Here is a 6,032-nt window from a genome sequence, read left to right as displayed (position 1 = left end):
GACCCAGGGGATAAATCAACAACTCATACACAAAGCTCCATGTATGTCAGGACGATTTTGCTGCTACTTCTGAAGGAGCTGTCATCAAATGCACATTTACTGCTGTGGCTGTTAGTTGGAGCTTCGAGTCCATGATCACATCTTGCACAGATGGCAAGTTTTTGAAAGCGCTTGTGCACATGTTGTGGACCGATCTCTTGGAGAGAAGTTTGGTGAAATAGGCATGTCAGGGTACTGGCAAACTGAGTGCTTGATCGGTTTGGTCACTAGTCCGACCTTTAAAACTTTTTTGTTTTGCTAGTGGTGGATGGCGGATGAGGGGGAGACTTGCTGTGGGACGATTTGCACGGTACCCTGTCCGATGCCGAGATGAATATCAGTGATTCTCGCTAGATCCATCAGCTGCGGTAATCATGTCGTTATCTACCTATATCCTACAGTTATCTCACAGCTGTAGTTACCCAGTCATAGTGACATGGTTGGTTGGATGAATAAGTTCTAGTTTTGGAATTGATAACTACTCCCTCTGTTCCAAAATAAGTGTCATGATTTTAGTTCAAATTAGGAAGTACTTGTGAGTACCTCCTGGCGAATACATCCTACAGCAGAAATCTAGTTTCAAAGTTGATAAATATTCTTGAATTGTCCAATAACTCGCACATTACTAGCATGATAATCATTCATATAGTTACCCAGCATCCAAATCGCACTTGCCAACATGGAATCAACATGAGGGAAATTTATGAAACATACTACTTGAACAGAGCAACCTGATCACTAGAACGAAACTAAAATTTAGGAGCACTTGGCTGAATTTCATCCAGGTCAGCAAATGCTGCGGGCACTAGTCAATCAATATGTTATACATCCATCATTTCAACAGACACTAGACACACTAGACGTACTGTGGTCTCTCCAATTCTTCTCTAAATTGTGGCGGTGAACACACCAATTATGACTGACATGTCCACAACACCTGCTACCATCTAACTCCGAATGACGCCCAACACCTGTGATATGCATGCGAGGCTCATTGTCATTATGTTTTCAAACTCTCAGGCTGCAGAAACCGACAGATCGAAATCACAAATACTCTGTCTTCATTCAGCTAAATGCTTCATACACTTTTCTGAATCCCTGTAGCTGAAGGATTTAGAAACTGCAAGTAGTCTCTAGTATAAATCAAGTTCAATGCATTTAGCACATGACTTCTACTACCTCCATTCCTAAATATAAAACGTTGCGGCAAATAGTAGTTGATACATTTAACTTCTTTTTATTTACTGTGCATAAAAGCTTTTTATTTCTGCTTGCAACTGACATTTTATTTCTAGAATAGTTGATATTTTGATTTTTCTTATTTCACTGTTCTGGGGTATCAAAAACAATATATATAGATCAAGTTCAATGCATTTAGCACATGACATGTTTACCTGCACAGCGACATGGTGTGTGTAAGCTTTTTGTTCCTGCCTGGAACTGACTTTTATTTCCATAATATATAGTTGATACATTTGACTTTTTATTTATGGGTATCCAAAAGAACATATATACATGAGAGACTTTTTTGGCTCTATGGAGCATATGCTCCCTGATGAACAGTAAATTCAGAACAGTTGTATTTTGGAGCTCTTTTACAGTGGTTGTAGAGTTACGACTTGTAATTTCATGTAACTCCCCTTTAGAATATTTTGGACCGTCAGATTTATACAATAATTTTATAACAAGCGTTTTGCAGAAAGACCCTTAAGTATTATTGTAATCAACCCGCAGTATACATAATAATTAAACGTTCCGCTGGCTGCAGGAGTTGCTTCCTCCCGATTCCCCTCCTCACCCCATACGAACCCTAGCTGCTGCACCAACGCAATCCCGCCGCCGCTTCAACGCCGCCCCGCAGTCTACCAGGACGTCGCTTCCCCGTGCCGGTCCTCCTCCACACCCTCTCGCATCCCTCCGCTCTAGGCCCATCTCGCGCCGCCAGAAGCAACTCCCGATCTCTAGCCGCCTACCTCGCCTCACTCCTCTCCGGTCGTCGTTGCTGCAAGGAAGTAGCCGGCGGAACGCATCGAGCCCCGACCTCCTCCACAACAGCCGACACCCGTCCCTCTGGCGAGCTGACCCTGTCGTCGGCGCCTTCTGCAGAAGCAGGACGAGCCTCCCAAACGCAGCGTGCTCCTTGCGTACGGTCAGATTGCTGCGTCCTTCTCTGGCCCATCCATCCCTAGCTCAAGGTTTTAAAAAAATTCACTGTTACGAAAATGTGTGTAGGCAGATCTTTGTAGCATATACATGGATTGGGCAATTGTTTTCCCCTATGTTTGATAAGTTAGTAGGTCCGGTTATTTTTTGTGGATGTTATTTACTTTTGGATACATCCCCATTTGAGCAGTCGAAGTTCGAGTAATTCTGGCTGTTATTATAGTCGTGCCATCACGGTGTGATTTACTATGTACTTGCTCAGCATCCCTGCAAAGAATGCATTTAATTTCTAACCAATTTGGGATACTATGTTGACTTCTTTTCTAAAGATTGCCCCTAAGCCCTTGCAGTTGGAGATAAAATTTAGCCAAGATGTTATTCTAATGCTTTCTTCAATGAATTTGCCTAATGGAATCCAGGTATGTTCTTCACCTTTATCATGTAACGCCCAAAATTTGCAGTATGTGGGCAGCTGGACGCAGGCATATCCGTGCAATATAATCTGCAAAATAAAATAATGACATGCACAATAATACAATCTGCAAGATAGGTACATGGATGAACAGTCAGCAAAGGATTGTGCCGCCGTGCCTAGGGCCTGGCTAGCCACTGCCTGTAGCTGTTATTTAACAAGATCCCAACTAAATGTAAAACACAATGATGCCTACATGCTATGTAATGCTAAATGTATACTGCATGCACCTATAATTTCTAACTACAGGTTAACTTAGACAAAGGTTTCATTCATACTCGAATCAAATCTTTTTTTTATATCTTCCTGTCATATCAGTGTGTAGTTTTCCGGTCATCTACACACATCAGACAATTTACTTTAAGTTGCTAAAAGCAAGATAAAGTAATATAGGCTTTGCATGTTTGACACAGTTCTCCCCCATATGCACTTGTTAAGCAGTTTGCTACATTAAATAACATATGCATTTTATACTGTGCTTCGTATTGCAGCTACAAGCATGCAGAGGATTATCAAGAACTGAGTTATAGCTGCTTATGAAAGTTGTGGACCTGATTCGTTATATTGTATTAGAAATAGAAGTTTACTTTGCTATGTCCTTTGGTGCAGCACAACTGGGTGCAGTTTGTTTCTTATGTCGAGTTCGCTGGATCAAACTTCATATTCTACATTGTTCTATCTTTTGCTGCACCTGAGATGCCTTTTCTACTTTCAGTTTGATCTTGTGTGCAGTTAGGTGGTCCAAAGGCTGAACTTCAGTATCCATGCCATATGTACGGATGTGAATACATGGTCGTACTAGCTTCGATCTACTTTGTTACGTCCAGCGTCTCGTGACGACGACACAGAAGGGCGCCTCTTCACCGATGATTGTCGGCGGCCGTAGCAGAAATGCTTTTTCCTGGCGCCGAAGTCCAGAGCTAGGCGTCTTCAGAGACAGTGGCGATCTTCTCGGTCGTGTCTTCCAAGCAGAACGCCCTCAGATTCTCCATGTTGAAGTCCTGAAAACTAGCCAACAGGAGTTGGGTCTGTGACGTTCCTTGAATGTTTCGCTAATGCTTTGCAGTTGAGAGTGTTTTGATGGTGTCTTCATTGCCTCAGAAATTTTGATTATTTTTATTTAACCAAGTTAAGTTAGAAATAGTACCATTGTTTTTATGAAAAGAGGTGGGGCCTGGGATTCGAACGCAGGACCTCTGGTGGAGAATAACGTGAGACTAAGCATACTACAATGTTATAGATTTAAAAACTAATTTCAAAAGAAAAGAAAAAGAAGACGAAACTAGTTGCTGGCCAACCGGCCGAAATTCCATCCGGTTGCTGTGCCAGTGTTTGATTCATCTGTTTTCGCTCATTGGATCTAGGTTACGCAAAACAGGAAAGAAATGCGTTCATTGTCCCATACCACTATATGAATCACTCCGGGTCATAAGGGCCCACATATACCACTATGAATCACTCCGAGTCGTTTGGACTCACAAGTATAAACCATACGTCGTTTGGATCCACCAATACCACCCTTACCTCTCAATATCATTTGTGTTGCCAATACCATGCAGTGCCCCTCTATATCATCTGGGCGACCAATACCATTACTAGTCACTTTGGATCATGCAAGCCAACCAAAAGAGCACTCTAAGTCGTCCATGCACGTCCTTGCCCGACAAGCAGTCCCACTCAAAAACCTCTCCCATGAAATCGCTCTAACCGTCCTTCCGGGAGTGGATGCGACCGCTCTGCAGCGTGCTGGACATTAAAGGGGCATGCTAGCCCTCGCTACGCCTACTCGCTTACTCTCCGCGCCACGTTCAATGCAAGCTCAGAGTGATGCGACCGGATTGGGTGCCAGGGCGACTTCCTACTGCATTGAAGCTAGTTGCCCGTCCGTTCGGCTGTCCTGCATTGAACTGACGGTGACCAAGAAGCCCACTCCGGGTGCCCGCATCCCCCAATACCACTACTAGTCACTCGGGATCGTTAGGCTAACAAATACCACTATGAATCACTCTGCGTTATCAGGGCTGAGACATACCACTATGAATAGTACCGTTCTAAGTCGTCCAGTCACAAGTACCACTCTAGGTATTTTGGCCTCACAAGTATTGATCTTACTCATTCAGGCCCACAAGTACAAATCTTACTCGTCGGGCACAAAAGTATTGATCTTAATCTTTCAGGCCCGCAAGTGCCGATCAATTATTATGTAAACAAATGGAATTCCACTGTCAATTCAGAATGATAAATTATGACTGATTACCTTATGTACGGAATGAAAAAAAGAAAAGAAACGTACACCTAGTTAATTTTTTTATACCGCTTAATTGTCCATGTACTTGAATCAGTTGAGTTGGATAGTTGAGTGCACATGGAAGAAACAAGTACTGGAGATCCAGTGCAACGACTACTAGAGATCGGTTCAGCTGGATACTCTAGTGCACATGGATACTTGAGTGAACTTATATCCGTTGAATTTGTTAAAGAAATATTCTCCACAATCATACTATTTCAGCTACTATAGAAAATCACAAGAGAAAGAACCTCAAACAGTAACATTTAACAACTTATAATTTTCTGGGTGAATGACATGATCAAGATGGTAATGGAACTGGGCAAAATATTCTCACTCTCATGAGTGCAGCATTACATAGTATTTCAGTTCTGAAAGTAACTCTCTCTGTATTGATCACTGACCACAAGAAGAAATAAAAGGCACTACTATGCCTATTCTTTGAATTCTTCCGTGCATATTGGTTCACTATCTCATCTTCTTGGCTGCTCTGAAGCTCGGCGTTTTGAAGCAGAGAACATGAGGAATCCGCACTAAACATGGTCAAGGAATCACCAAAGCAAGCATAGTCCCCGAAGCGAGAGTCATGCTTCGGATTCCATCATAAAGTACTCGACAAATATGAAGGGCCAGTCATCTCAGTGGTGTGTGACTGGGTGGCGACCACGGTGGCGTGCCCGGCGGCAGCCGCTTCCTCGAGGGATGGCAAGCAAAATACGGTGGGCGGGGAACCCGGCGGCCGCCGCTTCCACGAGGGACGGCGAGCAGGTCGTGTGGTGGTGGGGAACCCGAATGCGGCCGCTTTCGCGAGGGACGATGAGCAGGTCGCCATCATCCGCGTAGGGAAGTCGTCAAGGGCGGCAGAGATCGGAATCTACGCCGTATCCGATGATACACTAGGATTTAGGAGCATTAGAAGGTACTTTGAGATTTGGATAAGGAATGACGTGTTAACATCTGAGGAAAAAGACATCTGAGGAGGGGCCTCACGCGGAAGGCCCTGACAGTGGTAAAAATAACGGATATACCCTTTTATTAAAAAACATAAAAAGAATATCCCACCTAATTTTG

This window comes from Triticum urartu, chromosome 1A, assembly GCF_056163025.1.
Source record: "Triticum urartu cultivar PI428250 chromosome 1A, HENAU_Tu73, whole genome shotgun sequence".
In the NCBI taxonomy this organism is placed as follows: Eukaryota; Viridiplantae; Streptophyta; class Magnoliopsida; order Poales; family Poaceae; genus Triticum; species Triticum urartu.
This window is presented reverse-complemented; position numbering follows the sequence as displayed.